The 26,553-nt window shown below is 46.1% G+C and overlaps 1 protein-coding gene and 1 long non-coding RNA gene across 9 annotated transcripts in view; one reads left to right on the top strand and one right to left on the bottom strand.

Annotated features, from left to right (window-relative positions):
* Positions 1-3,251: 3,251 nt before the first annotated feature.
* LOC308199376 lies at positions 3,252-4,985 on the bottom strand. Its single transcript, XR_013954592.1, has 2 exons — positions 4,812-4,985; positions 3,252-4,376 (listed from the first exon to the last, which is right to left on the bottom strand). It is a non-coding gene; the product is annotated as an uncharacterized lncRNA (long non-coding RNA).
* A 212-nt stretch (positions 4,986-5,197) lies between these two features.
* The window catches only part of PTPRF (protein tyrosine phosphatase receptor type F), a 371,326-nt gene continuing 349,970 nt past the window's right edge, over positions 5,198-26,553 (top strand). For 4 of the 8 annotated variants that reach the window (XM_080603454.1, XM_080603452.1, XM_080603453.1 and 1 more), the window contains exon 1: positions 5,425-5,573. The gene's annotated coding sequence lies outside the window, so the exon portion shown is untranslated. Of the gene's footprint in view, positions 5,340-5,424; positions 5,574-14,392; positions 14,565-26,553 lie in introns of those variants that run through there. The other 4 variants (XM_080603449.1, XM_080603450.1, XM_080603448.1 and 1 more) reach the window with 4 other exon arrangements.

Raw genomic sequence — 26,553 nt, 5'->3', positions numbered from 1 at the left:
ACACGCACAGGCTCCAGTCTTCCAGTTGCCTCTATCTTATGTGGCTGCTGTCACAGGGTGCTGCTGCACGCACGACCCAGGGCAGAATCCATCTTGCAATCAGACCTTAAGTTGATGATACATCCGAAGGAAAGCCCTAGCTTCGCAATCCGATAAAATATTAAAAGCTCTAAGAGGCGGAGTGCTCTGCCTGAGTAAGCAGACATTTGGGCAGAATCGTTTTTTTTCTGGTGCAGAAGAGTATTTTGGGATACTTCCCTTGCTTTAATATGAAGCATTCTGTATTACTTATCTGCTCCTTGGTCGTGAGCTGAAAATTTGAGGTGGATTTTTATTGCAGCAAGAGGGTGTGGAAAAGCTTAGTCAGCACAAAAGTTTAACTTCGCTAACAAGGTCTATAAATTTGCTGCAAGGATAAGGCAATGCCACTCCCTTTCCTGTCTAAATGCTTATAAGGACAAACATTTAATCAAAACCCACTCTTGTACACGAGCTGTGTTAGTGATATTCCGCATCTCATGTTTAAAATCTGAAATTTTAAAACAGAATTGTTTTTAAGGTCTGAACATAGTTTCTACTATTTTCTTAATTGCCTCATGGCTTCTTTTAAAATGCTTTTAGCATGTTCTGAAAACTAAATATAAAAGAGTAGAATGGACTAAAAATGAATATAAAAAAAAAAAGACTTGGGCTGAAATTTAGTTCATTTGCATTTAGTGCTTTTACTAGTGTGAAAATGAGGATTTCCTGACAAGGCTGAAATTAAGCAAGAGTTTTGATCAAGTGTCATGAATCACCTCCTGACATTGCTCAGGGAATATACGCTTCCTCCTCACAGCAGTCCCAGAAGCCCCGTCACTTTGCAGGTCTGCACCAGGCTGGTATTGCTGCCGCTGAACGACTTGGAGCTGAATGGGAACCAGTCCCTTCCCTCCCAGGTTGCCATGATCTGAAAGCTTCTGCTTTGAATTTGCATGGACCTGTAATTTTCCCTGGGCACTGGCCGGGATCTTTAAAAAATGTTGGAGACGAACTGTCCTCTGGCACATGGCACTGGGGCAGGATGCTGATCTCATTTCTCTGCTCTGCCACAGACTCCGGTGTGACATTAGCTAAGTCAATTAGCTCCTGCCTTCATCTGGTTTTCATCTTTAAAAGGGGGACGGTGGCAATTTCCTACCTCACAGCAATCCTGTGAGGATAAATATATCAGCTCAGGAAGTGCTCAGATACTCATGCGATCAGTGCTTGGACGCTTCTTGTTCAGGCTGCGTTCTGCAGCGCCCGTGGCCTGCAGGCTGGTGAGGGGTCAGTGCTGAGGGCCACCGGAGCAGCCCTTGGACAGGCTGAGCACAGGGGCCATGGCAGCCATGGCCAGAAAAAACACGTTCTCTCACAGACCTGACAAGAATGGAAAGAAATGCATGAGAGACAAACTCTGTCAGGAAACAGAGGGGAGCAGAGACCATTCCAGAGGTGAGCTTACCGAATGTCCTGCACCGTTCTCTTTAACTCACACGCACATGATGTGTTTTAGTGATTTAAGCTGCTCTTTCCATTACCATTTATTTAGGGTTAGAGAAAGACTGAACTGTTATCTCTGGAGCATGGACACATGAAGACCATGCTGCAAAGACTTACTCATCTGTGAGTCTGCTTTTCTGAACAAGTGAGTGTGCTTCTACTTTTGGGAAGTGTCTCCCGTAAGCCGGTTGCCATTTGCACTCCCAGGCTTTGGCCCTCAGCAGAAGCAGGAGGTCATCTCAATTCCTCCCTCAGTGGCAAGCATTCCCAGGGCCTTCCTCTACTATGTTTTATTTGGTCAGGGGCAGAATTTTTTGCCAGGAACCAGCTGTCAGGCTGTGTGCTTTTTTTCCTTCTTTTTCAATAAACTTACCTTTCTAGTTTATTATGATGAGGAGGTAAATGAGCTGCAAGAGTTATTACTTACGCTATGTCTTGGCAGGATCTCTAAGGCATCCATCAAGAAGGGAGCTTCACTGGGCTAAGCACTATGCAACGCCATGGTAAGAGAGTGCACACATCCTGTCCAGATCTCTGCAGACAGCTGGGACAAACGCTGAAGGAGGGGAAAGGCAATTGCACCGACTTTACAGAGAGGTAAATGAGGAGCAGAAAACTTGCAGGGCTCGACCAGTCCCACTGGCTGGTGGCTGAGCCAGGAAGCAGAAGTAACCACCAGTTTGGCGTTGTGGCTGCACTTTTATTACTGTCTTTTATTTCTTCAACCAAGTGCAATCTGTAGTAAAGCAAAATTAAGGGTAAGTCGTTATCCCCAGCTGAAAGGCTTCACAGACCAGACACCTAGTGCTGCAGAAGAGAACGCATCAGCGTGCCCCTCCTAGGCTGCAGTTCCTTCAATCAGAGAAAAACGGAAATGGGCAAGACAGATATTTTTTTATTTGGAGCAAAACAGAGAATTCTAATAACCCTGTCTTACAAAGGAAATGAAGGAGTCTTGGGGGTAATATTGAAAAAATGGTGGGCAGTTAGAGTCAAGGCCATATGGTCCTCAAGCTGTGCTGTCAAGCCGATCTGCAGATGGAGATGTATTATCTTACACTAGCACAAAGTTGAGCATTGCGGTAGGCACTTGTGAAACAGACCAGAAGACCTGACAATACAATTGACAATTACTATAAAATCAGGTGAGAAAAAGTCATCAGCCAGAATTGTCCCTCTAAGAAAAAATAGTTGGAGAAAAGATGAGCTTCCACCAGGCTCTGCAACTTGTAGGTTCCCTCCAAAATATTTAGTGAGTTTAGCAACACCTGAAATGAGAAGGGAAGTTGTTCTGACAAGTCTTAAAAAATTCAGAATCCTGGTCTTTTGATTTTATACTAATTTATTATGTTAAAGGTGAGCAAAACCCATCCCACAGTATCTGCACACTAGCCTATTATCAAGTGGCACACATGACAAGAATATGGGTGTGTGCATTTGCTCTGAAGATCTGATCAAAGGGAAGGAAGAGCTGCTGAGAGCTTAGCCAAGAGCAGTGACCTCCAAGCCAGGTACTGTGAATGCACACCAGGACTTTGCCTTCCGAACACCTTACCACTGGAACGGCTGGGTTGGCGGCAGTCACGGGAGATGAAATAACGGGGTGCTACCCATAAACTGGTGGACACCGTACACTGTACACCCCCATCAGCTCTGGTGGCAACATGCCAACATATCCTGTAGCAAGCAAACTGCTTAGGTAGGTGCCTTTGCTTTCAGCTACGGCGCCTTGCCACAGCAAAATCCTTGAACAGGTAAAGGGGTGACTGACTGGCAGCCCTGGGTTCGGCGGCTCACCAGGCACCAGTGCCTCCTGGGCTTACATTATTAATTGTCTTTCAAGTTTTTACGTCATAGAGGCGTGAAGTGTGCAAAGGAATAATAAAGATTTTTGGGTGGTAGCCGTATGTGAAAACTCCGTTTCATGATGCTGATGATTAATGGCTTACACCCATGGGACAATCATTTACCTGCAAGTCTTGGCTAGAAGCTCCAGGGCACCAAAAGTTTATGAGGCAGCTCTGTGTCAGTCACATGAATCTAGATTTGTAAAGGTGCTTAGGAATCTGCATTTTAGGTGTCTAAAAGTATCTATACCTGTCCCATAGATTGGATCAACTTTTCAGTGTCTCCTCTCATAAGCTGCTAAACATCTGACAAGATTAGCAAAGGAGCATTAAATCCCAAATCTTCCATTTTTCAAGCAAACTTCAAAAACCTGTTGCTTCCACCTCAAACGGAGAGGGGCTGGGCTGACATGACCCCCTGTAAACTCGCCGATAGGGCTGCGGTGGGAGCTGAGGGACCAGACTCCCACTCGCAGCTCCGTGAACCGCTCGGCAGCGAGGATCTCCCAGCTTCCCCGTGGTCTCGTGCTCTGAAGCATCCTGAAGCACATCCAAATTTTAATACAGAGTCGAACCCATGGGCACTTTGGCAGTGCTGCGTGGCGCCGTGCCAGCAGCGCTTACTCTAAGCTCCGCGGCCTCGCGGCGGAATGCACAGAAGGGCCGTTCTGCAGCAACGTTTGGATACCGAGCAGGGAGGGAAGTGTCTCAGAACCAAAGGCTTTCTGTGTCAGGGCTGCCCGCTGTGCGGCAGAGGTGCAAGGCTGGCTCTGGGTGCTTAGGTTAGGGCAGAGCGGAGTGACGCACACCCCACTGAGCTCGTGGTGTCGCGGTCAGGAACCTGAAGCCCTGTGCTGCTCCGAGCACTCGAGGGGACGACGCCAGGGCGCAGGAAGAGCCGCGTTAACTCCGCGAGCTGCTCCTCTGCTCCTGGCACCACCCTGGATGAGAGGACAAGGGCAAAACATCCCGGAGGAACACAGTTGCCAGGCATGGGAAGAAATCCTGGAGACCACAGAGGGAAAAAAAAAATTAACATGCCGTGGGAAACGCCTGAGCGGTCCAAGTACAGCGTGCGGAGGAGAACGGCAGCGGCGAGGTGAAAACGCCGAGCCGGGCGGTGGTAGTGCCTGCTCTGATGCAACACCAGCACCTGGGAAGGGCTGGGCGAGGAGCCAAAGAGCACCAAAACACCCGGCGGCCGGCTGGGTAACCCTTCAGCCCCCTGACCAGGCCGCACAACGCCCGCCTCAGCTCCACCAGGCCGGGGAGCGAGGTGGGGAATCGAAAAAAAAAAAGAAAAAAGGCCACGAGCAACGAGGGCGGCCGGGGGAAGCACGCTGCGAGCGTGCGGGCTGAAACAATTCTCAAGTCCCGGCTGCTGAACGAAACGCGGCCGAAATGAACCCAAATCGCAACAGGTCTCGGGCCGGCGTTCACCTGCTGCCGCTACGGGGGGGGGAGGTTTGTGGGGGGGTGGGTGCGAGCCTGGGAGGGCCCCGGGGGGAAAGAGGGGCCCCGGGGGGCCGCTGCTCCCCTCCGCCCACAGAGGGCAGCGGTGGCCGCCCGGGGCCGCGCAGCTCCCCCTCAGAGCCGACCCCGCGCGGGCCCCGAGCGATCGCCTCCCGCCCCCGGGGACCCCCCTCGGTCCCCCCGCCCGGCCCGGTCCCCCCCCCCCCCCCGCTCCCAGGCGGCTCCTTCCTGAGGCGCCAGCCCCGGGCCGCGGCCGCTCCCTCCCCGTGCCCGTCCCCGCCCCGCCGCCCCCGCCCACACCTGGCCGGGGCGGGCCGTGCCGTGCCGTGCCCGCCGGCTGCGGGGCCGACTCGGCGGGCGGGTGGGGACGACGAGGACGAGGAGGAGGAGGCGGCGGCAGCGCGGTGCAGGCCGTGAGGGGAGCGGGGCCGTGAGCGGGAGCAGCGCCTCTCGCCTCGCCGCGGGGCCGAGCGCGGTAGCGGGGCCCCGGCCCAGGTGAGCCGGCGGGCGGCAGGTGGCGGTGGCGGCGGCGGTAGCGGGGCGGGCGCGGCGGCGGCGGCGGGGCGGGCGCGGTGCGCGGCCCCGGCGGGGGCGGGCTGGCGGCGGCGGCGCGCACGGAGCGCGGTCCCGCGGCTTGGCGGCGGAGGAGGGAGCGGAGCGGAGCGGGGCCGGCGGGGAGCGGGCGGCTTCTCGGAGGCAGCATGCGGGCGGCGGAGCCCCGGAGCCCCGGTAAGTGGCTCGGCCGCGGCGCCTTCCCCTGCAGCCCCCCCCCCCCCTCCCTGATCCTCCCTAAACTCCGCCGCCTGTTGAGCCCCGCGCCCCGGCACCCCCGAGCGGCGGGGCTGTCCCCGGGGGGGGCACCGGGCAGTACCGGACCCCCCCCCCCCCCCCCCAACCCCCTCTCCCCACCCGCCGGGTACGGAGGGGGGAGCCCGGTTCCGCGGGGCGCAGCCGGGGGCACCTGCCGGGGCTGCGGGGGGGGACACACGTGGGGCTCGGTGTCCCGGTGGGTGCCCCCCGGGGGTGTCCCGGGGCCGTGAGCGGAGGGGGGGTGCCGGGGAGGGCTCGGCGGCGTTTCCCCGGTTGCCGTTTTGCGCTCGGAGGAGGGAGGGCGCTGCAGCGGGGGGCCGGGGGGGGTCGCCTCGTGTCCCCGGGGGGGGGGGGGGGCGAGCGGCCGCCGGGGAGAGCGCCCGGGCTGCGGCGTCCCGGGTGGCGAGAACAAAGGGCCCTCGGCGGGGAGCGGGCGGGGGGGGCTCCGGCGTGCGAGCCCCCAAAATGAGGCTGGGGGGGGGCCCAGCCGTAGTGCTGACCCCCCCCCCCCCCCTCCTCGCGTCCCCTCCGCTCCCCCGGGGGCTGCAGCCGGGCCCCGCAACCTGTTGGGCCGGGCGGCGGCAGCGCAGCGGGCGTGTGTGTGTGTGTGTGTGTGCTGGGGAAACTCCGCTCCAGACCCACCTGGAGGAGCTTTGGGAGCCCGGCACGAGTAAACCCGGCGGAAGGAAGGGTTTCCTCGCCCGCAGACAAAGATCTGTTGGTGCGGACCTCCGCGCTCGCAAAGATGTGCTGCTGTTTCCAGGAGACTGACCGGGGCAGCTGTCGGAGCGGTTCGGGGCTGGGTGGCTGTCGGGGGGGTTGTTTCGGATGTCGCCGGATGAAGTTGCGTTGTCAGGGTCGAGCGAAAACGTCCTCGCGTCGAGCGCGGGATTGAGCTGTAAAAAGTGCTGTAGGCTGAGGGCCACCGGCTCGTCAGAGCTCCAGCTGTAAGTTGACGCCGAGCGACCGCTGGTTTAGAGGTCTCTGAAGACGGCTAACTCGAGCAGGGGTGGTGAGCAAACACAGTTTCCTCATTCTGCGTGTATAACCACCTTTGTTCATTTTTCAAAGTAAATGTTAAGAGAAACGACACATTTAATTTGAGATTACAAAGGTCCTCCGATGCAAATGACTCTATCTCCGTGTCTGGTTACTGCGTGATTGTTCCTAGGCTGCCCGTGTGGCTTGAGAAAGAGCTTTGCTTTTTATTTTTTTAAGCATGCTGCTCTCCTTACAGTAATGCAGGAAATGCTCGGCTCACAACAATAGTTTTATGGAGGGAGCATGTGTACTTTAGTCCTGGCTTTATTATTTCTGCTGTGGTGGTGAGCCGTGGGGCTGAGGGCGTAGGAGGACGGCCGCACGTCGAAGTGCGTGACCAGCAGCCTGCCCTTCGTGAGCAAGAAGTAAAATCTGCACGGCGAAACGGCCCGTTTGGGGTCTGGGAGGGGGAACACACACACGTGGTGTGCAAATATCCAACTTCTCAGGTTGTGCCTTGAACCCACCATCTTAACGTGCACGTTTCCTCGCGTACGTCACTGGCACGCGTCCTGCTCATTGCAATAGGATGCAGCGTGACCGCACGCGTGAAGGGGTTAAAGCAGTTTGTGGCCAAAGAGTTAATGCGTCGCTTCAGCTCAAGAGAGTTTTATAATTCAGCTTAGTTACAAATATTGCCATCTGCCCTTTTCTTTGCATGTGCGTGTCCGTAAATATATCTTGGAGAAATACTGGTTGGGGCTGTTAGCAAAATAGTAGAAGCCATAGATAACGTTTTATTCTCACACATGTTGGCAATAAAAACGTTGGTGTCCAGAAAATCAAAGTAGAAACCTTCCACCCTGTGTCTGTATTTGGCTGTGGGCTGAGAGCTATGCAGGTATTTTTAATTTTTTCAGACTAAGCCCTGCTTTTGGGAGCATTAGCTAACTGTCATTGGCAAAAGCAGAGAAGACAGTCAAAGCTTGTGATTATAAGGAGAAAGATCTAAGCTTGTGGGTAACGGAGAAGAAATGTTTTCCTCTTTGTGTCCACATAATGCAGGGCTGTGGGAAGATATGCTTAATGAGGATGATTATTGCTGTGGCTTTCCATAAATCCACTTGTAATGGAGGCTTTGTACAGTTACTTCTGAATCTGTACATTTAAAAACTGCAAATAGCGATAATGGAGTTGGCTAATAGCAGACTGTCAAGTAAGTGCAATCCTTGTGATAACGTTCAGCCATAGATCTCCATTTAAGTATTACTTTTAAGCAGAAAATGTTTCTTGTAGGTCCTAGTATATGCAGTTTGGAAGGGGGGGGGAACAGTCGTTGCTGCATCTACTTGAATCTTAACCAGCTACCTTTCATTGTCCAGAGGTATTTTTTCCTCCTCTGATCTGATGAAAAAAAGGAGAGATCTACAATTCAGTGGATCCATTTGATTTGAATTGAGATAGCAGAAAGGTTCATTAATAACCAGCTTTAAAGAAGAAAACCAAACCAAACCAAAAAAAAAAAACTGACTGAAGAGGTCTACGAAAGTAGTAAACGTGTAGCTGTGTGCACATGAAAGTTGGGACCGATGCCTTCAGAAGTCGTAAACTTCCCTGTAAAGCATTAGAGTGAGCTGAGTGCCACTAGGCAGGAGTCGGAGCTGATTTTGTTAGTAGTATTAAATGGGACAAGCCTTTCCATTTCAGTTCTAAGTACATTTTTTTTTTTTTCCGTGCCTCTTAGAAGTCAGGGTTGAGTTAAATTACTCGTCTGTTATGCAACCTAAAAACAAAAGGTGAAACTAACACAGCAGGGAAGATTTTTCATGGATTCTCTCACTGCACTACAGGAGGGTGTAAAGTAACATGTTCTCAAGTAAAACACTTGTAATAGATATCGGTTAATTTATATAGAGCCTTGAATGAATGCAGTTTTAACTTGTGTAGTGAAGAAACAGCTTTTGAAGAAGCCTGGCACGTGAGTTGCTTGTGTGTACTGTTTGGAGGAGCTTGTTGAAAAATATTTGCGATGCACACCATCATTGCTTACTCTTCTTTAAAAGAAGTGCCTTAACTTTAACCTTTAATACAGTTTGTGAGGGCTTCTCGCATGTAGTTACTTTTGCTCAAAATCTGGTCTTAAAGGCGAGCTGCGTTTCTACGGGCGATAGCGCTGTGTTCAAATCCAAAATGTATGCTTCCTTTCCAGTAAAAACTTATAATTACATGGGGTGGTAGCGAACTGGAAAGTATTACAAAACATATGTAAGAATACTGTCGTACAAACTCTAAAACTGAGGAATGACTCACTGCGCCAGTGCTGTATCAGATTCTATCTATACGCAAGGTTTAAATGACAAGTTTACTTTAGGCAGGGAATATGCAATTTTCTTGTACTCTTTCTTCATCTAATGTCAAGTGAGCTTAATGAAATGGTACATGTGGGCATACAGGAGGCACCAGTTGTAGAGCTTTAACGAGCAAAGGGAACAAGCACTACTTGGCTCGATTTGTGAAGATGGTGGAGGCATGCTGTATACATACACTGTGTATATTAAAAACCAAGTTCACGGTACCAACGCATGTCTTGAGACATCTGTTAATATACCTTATGGTTTGCTTGTGTGCGTTTACTAACATTTGTTTTATTTTTGTTTTCTGTAGGAGAGGGTATTTGGGTTTTACTGGTGTAGGTGTACATCTTTACGTGGTTCTCGTAGTTGAGCTTGTAGCTGGCACTTCAGGGTTTTGGCAAAACTTCAGGTCACTACCAAAATGGAATAGGTTCATGTTCAGCATGGGAAGGGGGCCAAGGATTGTAGAGTGAGGAGGAAAAGACTGCTTTCCGCTGGAGCAACACATGCCCGTGACTTTTTCTGTGATTGGGATTTATTACTAGAGCTTTGGGGAGCCCTACAAAGTGCAGGGTGTGTAATCAGGCAGTAACGTCCTGCAGCTCGGAGGCTTGTGAGGGCCTGGAGGAGGACAGGGCAGATGGTAGGGTGGCATCTGTTGGAGGTGACCAGTGCATGGATGCCGGTGCTGCGGTGCCTCACTGGTGGTTCTGCACATCCCAGGGTGCCGGACAAAACAGCCCTGCCAAGCTGGAGAACCCCGTGTCTGCTCCAGCCTTGGTGGAAGATGTTAAACTCTTCACAACCTCTTTTAATGTCTGATGGAGCCACGAGCCGTTCTGCCCCAGAGCATGTCCCTTCTGCTCTCCCTGCAGCTTGCCTTTATTAGCCGTGGGGGAGGTGGAAGAAGATGTGTCCTTGGTCTTCACCGTGCGTTACTCACAAGGGCTGTGGTCACCAGCGCCTGCGAGTGCTTTCCCTTCCTGTAGGAGGGTTGGAGTCCCCTTGGGCTCTGAAAGGAGGCTAAGGAAGGGAAGCTGAAGTACTTGCTGTTTAATATTAGTGTGCACCCAGTGGGTGTACGCATCTGAGCCTTACTGGAAAAAATGGTGAAATAGGTCATGCTCCTTCAAGGAGTCCATTATCTGAGAACTTTTCTGGAGATCAAACATGCAGAGAGAAGTTCTGGAGCAGAGGGTGGAATGTGCATAAAAAGTCTGGTTGAGAGCAAAACTGATAAAGCATCTCCCAATACCTCAGCCGAGCACTAGGAGGGAGTAGCTTTGTCTAGATGCTTTTATTGAATGCAGTCTGCTCTGAGGCTGAAATATGGAAATGCCATTAATCTGGGAAAGGATGGGGTCGTCCTGCTCTCACTCTTGCCCTTCAGCAGGAATAGAAGCTTCCAGTTTACAACCTGCCCAAAAGACGTTTATTTCTTGGCACAAAATTTCAGCTGCAGCTGGCAAGTGGGTAAGTACTCTCATGCAGCCTTACTGAGAGAGAGAGGAATTATTTAGGTTGGCACACGAAGTTTATAGTTAGGAGTTGTCAGATGAAATTGAACAGAGGAAAAAATGTGAAGACTGGTCATGTGGTATCGCTTTCTCAAAAGCAGCGTTAGAAATCCCGTCATTGCTTATAATTAAACAAAGCATGCATGCATTTGACTGTGGAGAGGAATTATCTCTTGGGTTAATCAGCCTCTTTTCCTTATTTTTTCCCCCTGCAAATGGAGCGTTAGATACTGAGTTGCGTGTGTGTATGCAAAGGATAACATCTGTTCTATTTTATGGGACCCACATAGCGTAGTTGCTTTTTTATCCCTCCAGTGTATGGATTCTTTTTTCGTGTGTCATCCTAGCTGCTGAAGTCAGCCGGGCACTTAAGCTTTGTAATAACTCCTCTCTCTGCAGGAGCAGGAAGTTATTCATGAGATGGTACTCAATTCTTCAGTTAAATTTCCTCACAAACTTAGGTCTTGCAGTGTTTTGGAAAAGCCATTACTTTCCTAGAGGGTTTTATGAGCAGGGCTGGAATTGGGATTATTGTATGGCAATTCATCTGGGGGAGGTTTGGTAATCGTTCTAGCAACAGGTTAGATCGTCTGCATCAGCCTAGATCTATTGTCGTGGGCTCGTTAATTGGGAAGGTAAATTAGATATGAGAAGTAAGAAAGGCTAGACTAGTGTTTGGATTTTATGGTGTGTATATAAAAAAATATAATTGTCTTATCTGGCAGGTGTTGTGCTTCTGATCTTTTATCTTGAAGGAGAACCACGGAGGTGGTTCCAAAGGACCCTTGGTCCTTTTGGACGCTGAAAGAGGCCTTGAGGTGTCATGTGCCTTGAAGACGAGATGGAGAGGAAGGAAAAAAAAGAAGGGCCTCTTTTAGATGAAGTTGTAGTCTTTATGACATGGTATTTTTTCCACATATGAAGTAGTTACGTTTGTTTATATCTTGGTAGCATTTGTTTCATCGAATTTGATCAAAGGTTTAGTTGTTGCAGAATCGATAGTAATTCCCTTTTCTTAACAAAATCCCTGTAATTTATGAATGCACTCTCCATTGTGTTTTAACTACTTGTAATATAGAATTTGCAAAATGATACAAATTGACTAGAAGATAGGTGCAAAATCCAATAATACATTTTTCTATGTCAAAGTTAAGTGAAATACAAAACAATTGAAATAAACAATGAAAATTAGCCTCTTAAGCCTATGAACTAGTAGGTGTGGAAATAATTTCATGATATATATTCTAATTGGTTTTGTTGACTGTTCTTGAGCACAGACAAAATTCCTTTACAGTCTTATGCATTCTAATCTATGCATTATTATGTGGTGAAAAACATCCTCATAAAGTCTTATTTAACCCGAGGTTGAAGTATGCATTTTTGAAGGCATGTTCTAGATGCTGACTCCGTCTCCTTGCTGCAGCCTTGCTCAAGGGTAGCTTCCATTAATAAAACACAGACCTGAAGAGTTACACCCAGGGAGACAAATATTTCAGCAGATTGCAGGGTTGCTGCTTTAATTCTGCCTCTCGATGTTAAGATAAAATTCTAAACTCCGGCAAGAAGGTATTGTCTCCTTCAAAAACACTTGCAAGATTGAAGTCTGTTGTAAAAAGTCTTGCTGCTCCCGTTGGTTTGAATTTTCCTTGGGTCCAGCTATATCTTCAGAGCTGCTAAAACTGTGCTTTGTGCTTTGGGTGTTGTGTTTTGATAGAGTACCTGTTGAGGTCTTTTATTTGGATTGTTGGCTCAGGGAAGGTGTTTTAGAATAGCTCTTCATTAACCTCATTTTCTGAAGTCTGTAGGTACCGGGTCCTACTTCTTTGCCCAACAGGTCAATGCAAGGAGAGCTCGTGGAAGCCTGTGCTGCAGACGTGATTTCAGCTCCTCTGCTCTTCTTGGTTGGTGCACGGCGAGCTTTTTGCTGTCCCTGCTTGGATTTCGGAGGAGATCCTTGTGGGCTCTTGCAGTCCCCGCATAGAGCAGGCAGGTCCCATCCCTTGCAGAGATGCACACCTCCCCGCAGCTAAACGCACGCTTTGCCCTGGTTTCCCTCGCTTGCTGCTCACTTCCCTGGTTCTTCGGGTCTGCGGAGGCCGTGGCTGCAAGGAGCGCTTCTCACCTGTGCGGGAGGAATGCACCAAAGTGTAACACGTGCGCCTCGGCGATAAAACTCGAGCAGCTTTATGGGAGCAAGCTGTTACTGCTGATAATTGCGCTCGGCTCGTACTATGCTTCTTACCTGGAGCTTTTACTTTGTGAGCAACATAATAATAAAGTGTGCTGCTGTAGTAACTCGGTGAGAATCTTCTGCTTATGTCTGTGTAAGAAATAAGGAGCATAATTAATGATGATAAGAAGGAGATCTGAAGGATTGTGGCAACAGGCTGTCACGCTCCTCCAATGGTCCCCCCACCCTGGTGTCATACAATCTTAAAAGATGCTCAACTTTAAGCCTTTTCTTCTGAAGAGCAATCAAAAGCGTCTTCATTGGCCAAAACCATCTAGATAGATGGACAAATGTTTATTGTAAAAGGACTTGTACAGAGTTATTGGGCTCAACAGCTTGTCTGCAGCGAGGAAAATGCCTTTCGTACACTGGAAGCCATGAGCTGTGTTTTGTGTGCTTGTATCGTTGGGTGTGCAAGGTAGGCACCGTGGGTTGTGCACTGTTAAAGAACACGTTGCATAGCAGTCATGTTGCTGGGAAGTATTTGTAAATATGAGTTTGAATTAAAGATATGTATTTCTTCTTATTAAACTTTGAAGAGCAGTGCTTGGAAGACTAGTGAATTTTTGATGCTCTTAAATGTTGTCTGCAAGGAACAGGTGAGGAATTTGCTGACCTCCTGTTTTTTTCTTTCTTTTTTTTTTCTTGGAGCTATACCTCTCCTGTGTGTTAGTTTTGGATGTTAGGAGAAATGCAGACATTATGTTTAGGAGTTTAGGTGGTGGGGTGGGCCGACACAACTGTGTAGGTCATAAAGGGAGGATGAGCGCTCAGATATTGGCTTTCTTTGTATCTGAAGTGAGTTAACAGCCTCTTGGATTCTTGTTGCACAGTGTAATTAAAATAAACACTATAATGCTAATCATTTATGTATTTTTGCCTGTGGGTGAAGTTTTAAATTAGAAGTAGCTATACTTCGGTGGAAGTGGATTTTTTTTTTATTATTATAATGTTCCCTGTTTCCAGTCTGGTAATATTTCTGTGAGAGTGCATAAAAAATATTGCTTGGCAGATTTGTTTTTGTTTTTTATTACCTAATTGTATATTCTAGTAACAATGTAATTATTGCTTTTAACAAAAACTGCCTGACTTGAGTATTTAATTCCATCAGACTCAAGCAGCCGCTGATGAGGTGATAAATGATAGGTTATATGTAGAAGTGGATTTGCAATTATTTGCTGCTTTGGGAAAAAAAAAATAATGTTTTGTTTCTGTCCAATGACTAATGTTGAAAATCAAAGCAGTGCGCCAGATGTTTTTTCTAATGACTGTGGTTCAAGGTCTCTTTTGTATGGAGGAGGGCTTCAACTGAGTTCGTCTCTTGGCTTTGAAGTTTCTCCTGCTCGTTAATGCAGCAGTCCTCCAAATCTTCTGTTCTGGCCTCCTCGGTGACCGGGCTGCGTGGAGGAGCTGCTTTCCCAACCGGCTCCCCATTCATCGGGAGGCAGAGGGGCGAGGGAATTCGTGCAGCGCGGCCCGAGCGCTCCCATTCACTCGTGTTTATTTCATAGAATTAAAATAAGAATAAGTGTTTCGCCTTATTTGTTGATGTCTGATTAGGAATTAGGAGAGGAAACTGAATCGCTGGTGTGACTAACGTTAGGTTTTGTTTCTGATGCATGAAAGGACTCATTGTCTGAGGCTTTTCCCCCATAGCTCCCTGCCTAATCCTGCTGAAGTCATTCTAACGGCAGCAGCAGTTGAGGCTCTTCGTCTTGTTTTCCTGCGTACTTCGTGGCACAGTTGGAAACATTTCCCCTTCGAAGGAGCTCTTGCATCTCGTGCTGACGCTGCTGTCACAGCAGAGGGGACCGTGGTGGCTTGTAAGGTGGGCATCGGTTTGCGCAGGGGCGGGAAGGAAGTTAATCTGAAATCCCCAAACTGACCTAATTTGTGCTACGTTTGGGTTTCAAGTCTGGGCCTGGTGGTTTTGGGAACCCGGTCTGTCTCCTGCCTTTCTGCAGCCGCAGTTGAAGGAGGTGAGCTGCCTGGTTCTGATTAATTTCTTACAAGTTCTTGTTAGACCAACTTTCTCTAATTGCTGATGCAGTACTTCTGCAAGGAGGAAGTTTAAAGTTGCTCGGTGTGTATTTTCAGAAGAAATGTTACAAGTTTAAGGTTTGTAGAGATTATGGTATTTCTAAAATCCTTAGCGAGAAATTGTAGTAGGCACAACTATTCCTCTTTTGAAAAAAAAACCTGAAAGAACCGACCCCCCCACCCCACCCCCATGAGCGCTGGCCTTTCTTTTCTTCTGAATCAGACTGTCATTGCAAGGTCTCAGTGATTTAAAAATATAAAATAAACTCCCTCGAGGAATCTATTTAAAATTATTTGGTTCACTGAACATTCAGTGCACGTTCAGTCTTGGAATCCATTACATGCCTTTAGAAAGTCTTTAAAAATCCTCTCTGACAAAGTTGGTCTGAGTTTTGTCCCTTTGGCAGGTGGGCATGGGGGAATTTCATAGCTTTATTTTCATAACAGAAGCGTGCAGAATTAGTATTGATTTTAGTATAGCTGTCTGCTAGTGCCACTGTATTCAGGGGTCGTATGTCAGCTCTGCTTTTGTGGTGGCAGCTTTCCGTGTTTCCTTAGCTGAAGCCTCTAGTTGTGGGGCTCTGGAAATAATTGGGAAATGCTGTTTTTTTTTTTTCCCCTTTGAATTCAATTTGTAAAGCTTTATTACCTAGAATTAAATTCTTATCAGGCTGAAATGGTGCATAAATTCTCGTTGAATGGAGACAAATGCTATTAGAAACCTGTGAAAGTAAGCTATGTTTTAATCCTAAATTTATTTTCATTGCCATTGTCATGTTTTGAGAACACTTTGCATCTACTTCATCTGTGCACATTGGTGTTCTCTTGTTCTGGTAATTTTTAATGGTTAAGTCTGGGAGAAACAATGCGTGTCAGATTCCTGCGTACGGTCTGGTTACATCCTCTGGCATCACTTGGGTTTCCAGATACCTGGCGTGGGTGTTGCCAGCACCCATCAGGGCGTGCTGCCTGCACGCGTGCTGAGGGTTGTCATGTTATTTGTATGCAGCAAAAATATTTCTTTTGGAAGAACTTTCCAATGTTTTCAGCTGATAATGTAGAAAAGTGACATCTGCTTCATCGTTTTTTGTACGCACGTATTAATAGTTGCTCAGGGCTCAGTAGTTCAACAGAGCCTGAAGTGAGGTAAGAACGTGAAGAAAACCTAAATAACGGACATTCCCTCAGGATGTGCAAGGGTGTTTGATTAACCCACCTGACCTGGAGAGCAGTTAAATATTTGGACAGTCGGCAGACCCGCTAGCCATCCCTCATGAGCAGTGGCCTCCATTTGGAGCCCACGCTCTGCCTCTTCCTCTGGAGAAGGTTTGGGTGATGCCGAAATGGAGCTGGGACCCTTGGGTGCACGGGGACGTCTGGCTCTGCCACCATCCAGGGGAGGGGATGGAGGCAGTGGGGAAATTGTTAATTGCGGGTTGTCAACGCCGTGCAGGTTAGCTGGTAGCTGAAGCTACTAGCCTGAGCAGAAATAGCGATGCTGTCCTGGGAGGTGTAAAAGACTTGTCAAAATCTAATCTAATCTCCTGCATTAAGTGTACGTTGCAATAACGAATTAAATGGAATTCCGGCAAGTGGAGATGTGCCCTTTTTAATAACTTCTCAAAAAATCAAAATGAAGTATTGCGCTGAAAGAGGCATATCACTGTTAGCCAAATTTCTTTCTCTAGGATCATTTTTAATTTTATGTGAGCGTGTATTAATGGTTTAAAAACTCATTTGTCTCCTTGTCAGCAGCTTGACCAGTATTTTAGTACAAAAGACATGATTTCATCTTGAACCAGTTTTGTTTATCAGCGGGTGTTGCAGCCAGCTGGAAAATTGTTTGACTTTTTCACTGCTGTGGTTTTGACTTAAGATGCCTGCTGTAAGAAAGTAAAATTGATGTAAAAACAATGATTCTTTCAATTCTTGTATTTCCATTTTGATTCAAGGAAAGGGGGGAACAGGTGTTTATGCTAAAGAATTTGATCTTACCCTTTTTCTGAATATCTGCAGTAACTATTGTATTTCAACTCGGGGAAAAAAATCCTACCCTTGCCCAAATCTGAGCAAAATGAGGAGAATAGAGAATAGTGGCTACAATTCTGACTTAGCTCAGTGCATTACTGGGTACATTGCTGCGGCTGTTGTGGTAGAAATACAGCTGGTAAGTTTAGTGGAAGAAAAAGCCTGTACAAAGAAAAACCCTCTTGGAATAAAAATGTGGTTTTAAAAATGCTCTTAGTAAGTTTTTTCCTATTCTGGCAATAAAACAGCATGATTATAATATGTTTTCATCATACAGGTTTTGTGAGTGACTAGACAGGATCCAGCTCTGAATTCCGGACTTTGGAGTGTCCAAATTTGTGCAAAATTAACTTAAAAGTCAGTTTTTGGAAACTCTGTTTCACCAGAAAATTAATGAGAAGTTTAGTGTAATGTGCTACTCTACTCAGTATGCTTTTTTTCCCCTGAAATTACTGAGTTATAAATATTTTAAGTTGAATACAATTCTTAAAGTGTGATTCTGAAGTGAGCTGTGAACAAGTGTTCTCCTGTATTTGTGGCCTCAAAGTGAAAAATGGTTTGATGAATAAAGCTACTACATTAGTTTTCATAATAGTTTGCTGTGACACAAATATATTTTGTAGGTGTGCTTAAAAGGTGTAAGTTTTTCAGCCGTTTGCCGTATCTTTTCACCTAATTGCTTTACGGATTTGCATATAATGTTGTTAATTCAGCTCTTTTTTTTTTTTTTCTTGATCGCTGAGGCACCTCTAAACAGGTAAAAAGCCTTTTGGCTGGGTGTGAGATAAGTTGAAGCGTTCAGTTTTGCAGAGCTTCTTGCACGTGTGGGATGCCCGACGGCATGGCGAGGGGATGCTCGTTCTGCCCGCGGGTTGTCCCCGCTTGCTCTGGGCGAGGTGTGCAGAGACACGGGGAAAACAAACACCACGCTGGGTGTTTGTCGGGTTGTCCTGCTTCTTGCTGATGCTGCTAGATCTCCTCGAAAGGGCTGCCTTGCTGCAACTGTGTGGCTAACTGGAAACAAGCGACTTCAGAGGAGGTCCAGCATCAAGGCAAGTGTCACCGTGCAGGTAGCTCCAGGAGACAAACCCCACCTGGCAGCTGTGGGCTTGGTTTTCCAAGCACTCGCTGTGACCTTGACTGCGTGCAGACGAGCTAAGAGACCTACTGTCAAGCTAAAGAAACCCTGTGTGAATGCACTGCTTGGTTTAATAGTGGATTTTTTTCCTTTTCTAAGGAGGGATGGGGAAGACACTGAGAGTTCCCAGCTACGATGTTTTTTCAGATCCTTATTTGAAAGTGTTTTAAACGAGGGACATCACATCAGAAGCTGAGATACAAAGCAACCTTTTGAAGTTAAAAGTGGGTCTGCATGAAAATGAACTGCTTGTCTGTGAAAAGAGTCAAGTGTGAAAGGATAGGATAGTTTCACTAAATGAATTTGATAGTCTGAATAAGTGTGGTGAGGCAGAGAGGAGAATCTGGAAAGGTCAGGGCTGAGCATGTGACTCCAGATGAGGCGGTGGAAAAACATGAAAGGGATTGAGTGGAAATGCCTCGGTTTACATTTTTTTGCTAAGAAGTGATTTATTTATTTTGTTGGAAGGTGGTCATAAAAAGAGGACTTTAGAAGCTTGCTGCAAAGAAGTGGGAATCTGAATCCTTTGGGATATTGTACCTCTTGCATTCAACTTCTGTGTGGTTTTGAATAGCTAAAAGATCAAAGCCCCAAAGAACTCCTTATTGCGTGCTGCCCCATTAGTAGGACTGCCCGGTCCTACGTGCTGTGCTCACTTGAGCACTTCAGCAGCTTTTTGTCCCAAATGTAGGTTTTCTTACTATTACTGGCTTGTTTTCAGTGATCCACATAACTTTAAGATTTTAACTGAAATAATTCATTAAATGCTTTCCGTGTCCCTGATCCTGCATTAAAAGGATAGCGTAGAGAGCGTGGTATCTTTCATTTATCTACACTAGATGCAGCAGATTTGCACTGGAAGCAGGAAACAGCCTGAACTTTTCATAAAAAGTGATGCACTCCAGGTTGACTGTCACCACTCTGGGTGGGATCTTGAGACTGATGGATGAAGCCATAAAACCATCAGCACTGTGCTTAGTAGTGATCAAAGAAAGCATACCAAGTCTTAGGATCTTAGGAAATGCTATGAGAAGAGTGAAGAATAAGATAAAGAACACTATTATGCCATGTCTAAATCTGTGGTTTGTCCATACATTAAACAGTGTTTCATCTCCCCTTCCTTTCATCTCAGAAGAATATAGTACAGCTAGAAGTGTGGAGAAATGCAGCACGGGTCATCAGAGATCTGTAATGGCCTCCACATGACGAATGACTTGGAGCGGGCTGGCCGAAGAAGGATGTGACAGGTCTGTGAAATCACGGGTGGTTTGAAGAGGGCTTGACTGTTTTCATCTCCGAACGTAAGAGCAAGGAAAAGTCAAGTAAACTTGGTAGGAGCTGGGTTCAGACCCCTGCAGGAGGAGATGGTTCTTCACACTGGGGGTGGTTAACTTGTGCAACTCCTGGGAAAGGTCTTCTCGGGGCTACTCAACAGACAAATCACACCAGACCAAGAAAGTCCCTACCACTGGGAGTATTGCAGGCTACAGAGGTGCTTGGAGAAGTGCAGAGATGCTTGTCCTGGTCTTGCTCTTCTCTCGCTGTTTGCTAGCAGGCTACGCTGGAGACAATAGGGCTAGCAGGAGCTATGATGCGACCCAGTGCGTCTGTTTTTATGTTCGTGTCCAGTGCTTTGCCATGAACCCTATGAACTTTTTGTCCCCGGTTTGCCTAACGTCGGGCGTGCCCTCTGCAGTTGAGCCTTATCCATGCAACGTAGTTTCATGAACAAGAGCAATGAATAGATAAACTGCAGTTGGCTAAAGCTGAAAGCAAAAGTAGGGGAGTTGCTGCTTTCCCACTCCCGTTCCCAGTTGCTGCAGCTCACCTGATGCTATTTCGGTGTTGGGCCACTTCACTGAAGCAGCAGAAAAAGAGCTTAAGGGGGAGGGGACGAGCTGAGCAGCTTTCTGCTGGTTAGTGGACTAAAGCAGTTCATAGGTGCAGCAAATGCCCAAGGGGACGGGACTGCGCAGCAAGGCGTTGTTGTTTTCACCAGCAGCGAGCCATTAGGCAGCTTCCATGCCTCCCAGTTGCGTGGTCTTCGCTTGCTTACGCTGGCTTCAGTGACTGCTAAAGCAGCTCGTGGAAGGTTCGGAAAACCAAGAGAACAGTCCAATTCTGCTGTTCTTTTAGAGATCTTTTTTAGCGAGCTCCAACAGGTCATAAATGGTGCTCAGACAGGGCTCGATGCCAGCATCAGGTAAATGGCAGCAGCGCCCAAACAGGCACAGGCAGTCCCTTGTGCAGTGGTGGCATCTCCCTTGCAAAACCAGCCTGCTGCTAATGGAAGTACAGAGATCCCTCCCAGCGTGGTAGAAACACCATGGAGTTACCTGTCAGAAGTGGATGGGCAGCATCATTACCAGACGTAATTTGGAGTGAAGAGGGCACCAAGCGTGCAGGAAGGTAGACACTGACTTAATTTTGCATTGCGAGGAGGGTTAGAAGATGTGTTCCGACAGAAACTGGGGAGAGGGAAGGTGGAGTGAATTAGCGCTGGAGCAGAGTTTCTTCGTGAGGTTCTGCGGGCGTTGAGATGTTACTTGCCTGGGAAGCAGCAAAAGCTGCGTCTTCTGCTTTTGTGGAAGTTTTGTTTTCTGTTCTGTTGGAGTGTTTTTGTATATGAAATGCTGATCAAGATTATAAAATATCATTACTGCGTGTGAAAGTGCAGTGTTTGCGAATGTGCCAGTTTGTTCACAAAACAGATTGTGTCTTGTGGCTCCTTCTGACATCCGACCCTCCAAAAGGCTGTAAGAAGCAATGATCTTTGATGCTCTTTATTTTATTGGATCAGAAACAAAAAATGCCACTTCATAAAATGAAAAGATCTGCTTTTAGTTGAAAGGAGTTACCTTGTGAATGTTATAGACATCTATGAGAAATAACGGTAGAAGATAAAGATTTGTTTGAATTCATCTAAGAGAACTAATACTCAAGATTGATGGGGGGGAAAGATGTGTTTTCTTTTAAAAACCTAGTACAATATTAATGATTTCCAACTATTCTGTAAATATCTTCATCTGTCTTGGTAGATATTTCTACCTTTCGTATTTCGAAAGAGATTTGCTCTGCTGCTTCTGTCTAACACTTCATGTCAAAATAATTTTTCTTTCATGGACAGGCCAGTAAAATGTCATGCAGATTTTTTTTTCCCCATTTTTGTGCAGGCAGGTCAGTAGCACTTTTATTCAGGATTAGAAAATTTTCCTGGTTTTGGAAGGCTGTGTAAATAGGCATATCTGTGGCCTACTTTTCAGTACTCCTGTGGTGTTTTGGATTCACACAAACTCAATTTTTTTTTTCCCCCAAAATCTTTACAATTCATTTTTAAAACAGCGCTAATTCGGTGTGTCTAACTAGCTGAGGACCATTAATAGCTTCTCTATTCAGTAAGTTTATGCAGTAAAGCTCCTTCTGGAGTGATGCTATTAAATAATTCACTTATTTTCCTCAACTTCTTTTTATAGTGGCCTAGCTTTTTAAATCTTTACTTAAATGTTGTTTGAAATTCTAATCTTACTTCTTTAAGGATTAATTCAATTAATGCGTAGTTTATGGAGAAAAACGTTCTATTATGGGAGAAACATATGTAACTTTTATGATGAATTTTGAAAATGTCAGTATGAATATAGGAGTAACTGATGATAGAAGGGATAGAAGGTGATTATAGAAAAAGAGCACGTTTTGTTTAGCTCTTGGATGTGTGCTTTAGGATTGTGGATATTAAGGTAGGTAAAACAGGCTACACAAATGGAAGCGTGTTTATATCCTTGCTCACTTTTTAATTATTTTGGTTATAGTCACGAAAGCTATGCAAAATTTAAACTGTTCAGTGAAAGGAATGGGTCGTACTGTGACAACTGTTAAGGGCTTATTTTGAGGAGAAATTGCTCCCTAAACTTCTCCTACAGCCAACGTATCATGTTTGCAAAAGTGTTGGAAAATAACAATACTAATTTTATGGCGAAGCTATGATTTGCTTAGAAAAAATAGCATATGACAGAGTGGTTGTTCTGAGAGTCCATGCATCCTCTTGAGAAACTGCGTAACTGAACTGAGCTCACCGTTGTGAGGTGTTGGACTCTTGTTTTGGGTAGAAATATCTTTAGGGTGTACCATGTCTCCATACCTTTAGAGAAAGGATATTTAATCCAACTGTTGGAGGGTCTTTGTCAAGAGTGTGTAACCATGTACTCCTCAGTAGAGGAGAGTAGCCCATTACCAAGCACAGGTTGACAAAATGTGAATGTACAGTTGTCTCCACAGCAGAGACACTGCTTTCCTCTGGAGGTATAGCTCGCAGTAGACTCAGACTTTCAAGTACTACATTTTGCCGTGGATATGGCCTGGAGTTGTGGCATGCTTAGGCATCAGTCCTGGGTCTTCAACTTGATTTTTACCTGGGATTTTTGTTGACTTATTTCTTTGTCTGGGTAACTGGCTCGTGATGAATGATTTGCAATACAGTCATTTCTTCCATGTTGCCTGATAGCTGTTATTATTTTATTCCTTGGTAGAATGCCAGAAATAACAATTAAATCCAAACCTTTACCTGTGCTTTGTTGAGGGCAAAATTGAACTGATTTCTGATGAAATCTTTGTTCTTTCAGGATCACTGTGGCATTCTGGATGTTCTCCAAATCCGTTTAACAGCCTTCAGTCCCTTTTGTCCTGGGGTGCATGGAAGAAACTGGCTTTGTCTTCAGCTCGTTGATGGTTTGCCCCATGGTTGTTGTCAGACTGTCATGCAAGGAGCCACTGTGTGTGTCTGTGCTTGCCCCGTTGTCCTTAGTTCCCACACGATATGGTCAAAGGTGTTCCTCCCTTTGTGCTGGTGGGGCATGACTTTGGGCACGCTGCACCTCCATGCGGTGTTGTGCCCAATGTTACCCCATGCAGATCATGGCCTCTGGTAGCGATCTCCTCAGCTGGGAGCTGGGGAGAGGTCCACACTCTCTTGGCTGGGAGTCAGTCTTTTCTCCAGAGTAGGAGTTGGCCTGGAGGAGAGCCCTGGGACAAGGCTGTGTCTTGCTGGAACGGACTGATGAACCCGTTTTCCTTTGTGCGCCTTGTGCTTCGGAGCAGAAGTCTCCTGGTGTACCTGAGACATCAGGAGGGGGCTTTGTCTGGACAACCAGACCCTGTGGGTGTCCCTTGAGGCTGTTTGTCTTCACGGTGTAGAGCCTCGGTGCAAAGACACCTGGCAGCTCTCACAGTGGACAGCTGCGTGTGCTTGGGGCTGCGCTGGGAAGCAGCAACCCAAGTGGGGCAGCTGGGAGGATGTTCTCCGCCTGTGATGGAAAGAGAAGTTACTTGCCTGTGAGGGGGGTCCTTGGAGATGTGCAGACCATGCGTGTTCACTTGTCCTCCTGTGACTGCCGGGGGAACCAGGGGAGCGAGGTGTGCTCCGGTCCCAGCCCCTCAACCGTGCCTGTGTGTGTGAGGGCAGGGCCTCCTCTGGTCGGTCCAGCGAGCTCCCCCCTCACCCCCAGCGCTTTGAGGTCACCAGCTTGTGATTATTGTGACCTGCACGTCTCATAGCTGGGGTGATGTCCTCACTCACCCTTTCTCCATCAGGCGTGCTCCTTTCCCAAATCCGTGGAGCTGCGGTGGTCACACACGGGTTTTATGGCTGCCTGTTTTCACCTCTATTGCTAATGCCAACTTGTAGCTGGTAATAATTTGCCACAAAGAATACTGCGGGAAGTGAAACGCTGCCTGATTGTATATTTCTTCATTTTTGCCTGGAAAACAGCATTTGACTCATTCACAGCATGATGCAAAATATTTATAGTGCTTCAAATGCCTGCAAATACATGTTGCAAACAATAATGTAAGCAATGTCTTAAGCCACGTGGAGCAATTTAATCCATCTGAAACTGCTCCCTAGGTAACTTCTTGATATTATCGACACAGAAGACTGACTTGGGGTAATTCAATCAATATCACAAATTTTTAAAGTAACAAAAATATCATTTGATTTATCTTCGAACTGGTCAAAATACTTCTGTTGAAAGAGTAGTTCTTCAGATCTCAAACTCCAGTGATACTTTGTAAGTAAATAATAAAATTCTATTTGAATTTTATTTGGGAGCTTTACATAAGGAATTAAGAGATGCCAGGAAGGGTGGACGATAATAACCTGTGGCTGGGAATACTTCATATGAAGAGAAGCTGAACTGTTTTGCATCAGAAAAAGGCAAGTCAGAAGGGGCATAATTCTAGAACCTAATAAATAATTTAGGAAATCTAGGTCAGGAGTCTGTTCTTGCATTGTGAGACAGAAAAGAAAGGTGAAAATTCAAAATTGGTCAATTCAAGATGGGTGAAAGGAACCTCCTTTTTACAGTGCATGCAGGAACACCTGGGCAGGCGTTTGCATGGGAGGTCAGTTGAGGGCAGCAGCTTTTAAAATTCATGAGAGGGCTAGGCATTTATGGATATTGGGAGCTGTAAAAACATTTGAAGAAGAAACAGAATGCTGTTTCAGCTTTTTTTTTTTTTTTTTAGCAATTCTTAGCTCTTAAACGACAAGGAATGATGCTTAAACTGAACTAGGTGGTCTCCTCTGTTGGAAGTTCTCATCTTCTAAGCCTCTCAATGTCTCTGTAACACACTGGTGGTGCTGGGTGAGCTTCTGGGCTGATTCTGCCTTGCTCGTAGCTTCCTCTGCAGCTGGGCATCTTGTGCACCTCTGAGATCAGCAAAGTACACTTCTTAGAATATTATGCAAGTGAAATCTAGCGGACATAGCCTTTCTGTGGGAAGCTGGCAGATTGTGCAGACTATTCGATAGACTTTTTATCTGGAGATATAAACGTAATGGATTTTAATATTTAAATTAATATTGGTATCTAATGTGATTCCTGCTGAGTCAGTGCGAAGAATCCTGTTGACTTCTGTGGACTTTAGGTCAGTTCTCTTAAAACCAATCCTATATCCTGTGTTAACTACTGTATCAAAAGGTCCATCTACCCTTGCTTGATGGTTTTTACTATTTAAAGAAAATATTTTAGGTGGTAAGCAAGCAAGAATCTTGTATACTTTTACTCTGGGAGGAATTACCCAATTAACATGTTCCCAAAAGTCTGCCCAAAAGTCTCGCCCAGCAAGCTGTATTTTTAGCAGTCTTTGTCTCTAAAGCAGGTCACGTAGGTTCTTTTTAGCTACAATTTACTACTAAAATTTGCTTTGTTTTGGGAACACTTCATTCATTTCTCAGAACTGGGGCAATTGCTGAAGGTCATCTCAGAGAGGAAAAAAATGTTTTTAAACCTTGAGGCTTAACCTTGGGAAATGTGATGGTGAAAATGTGATGTGCCAGGCAGAACTGAGGTTGCAGTCACCCTTACAAAAACTATCAGAGCAAGTGATGATTGAACAGAATGGACAGGAGAAAACAGAGGACTTGAAATATGTGTGGTTGGTACATCCTTATATTAATCTTGAAAAACTGTGAATCAGATAATTAGTGTCCTTGGTCTACAAATGATAAAATGGAGTCATACAGATTTACTGTTCTTTGGAGCTGTTACTACAAAGTTCGGATTAATATATATGTATATATACACTTGTGTGTGTGTGTGTATATATATATATGTGTATATATATATAAATATAAAAATAAATCCTGCCATTTTTTTGATGATTGCAGAACAGCAAATTTTGGACTTTGAATGGGCGTGTAGGTAGGGGAAAATACATTTTACTTCAAAAACTTCGGTCTAATCCTTGTCAAAATAATATACTTAGAATGAATTTCTCAGTGGAAATCGGAATATTTCTGGCAGAGTTGCCATGCTTATTTTCATTCATCTTCTCTTGTGCAGAAGTAACCTGAGAACCATCTTGTATTAGAGGAAATCACTGGGCACAAGATCAGTAGGTTGTGGCACCGTTAGTGTCAAACTGATGGCAACAAAGCGTTGTAGATCCTCTACTGTATTGCATTAGGAGTGTTCAGTAATATCATTTAGCAAAGTTATGTAAAAGTTCTGGTATTAGTATTTATCTCTAGAGTTCTAAAAATCTCAGTTTCTAAATATGCTTGAATGTTGTTCTCTGAATAATGTATGCTAATGAAATGTTCATTAATGTGGAGAGACAAGCTGGTTCTGCACAGGCTGGCTTGTCAAGCGCTGTAGATAGGAATGGGAAAACAAAGTGAACACAGCAGATGAAATGGTCTGGATTTCATTTACAGTCTAAAGTTTTGTTCTAAAAACTTGACTGAACTTGTTATGTTACAGCAACAAAAGAAAAAACAGAGTTCTTGCCCTGTAAAGTTTATAGCTAAGTAGGTAACATGCTGCGAGAAGCCTGTAACTAAATTGCAGGGCAGTATTCCTCGTTCTTGAACAGTTTTTTGGCAGTCGTGTCTATTGGCATGTATTAGTGCTTGAGCTGTGCAGAAAATAATAAGGATTTTGAACGGAGAGGATGGATCCTTGATGCTGCAGGAGGAGTTTTTGTGGCTGATTTTTTTTTTCAGCCTCTTCGTCCCAGTGATGGGTGAACTTCAAAGCCAGCTGCCCGCTGGGAAGCGCACTGCTACTGCACTTGTATTGCTTCGCTTTTGCTAAAGCTAGAAGCACATGTCACATTA

The sequence above is a fragment of the Anser brachyrhynchus genome (genome assembly GCF_964034855.1).
Source record: "Anser brachyrhynchus genome assembly, chromosome: 8".
NCBI lineage: Eukaryota > Metazoa > Chordata > Aves > Anseriformes > Anatidae > Anser > Anser brachyrhynchus.
Note: the sequence above shows the minus strand (reverse complement) of the source record. Positions and strands in the feature narration are given on the sequence as shown.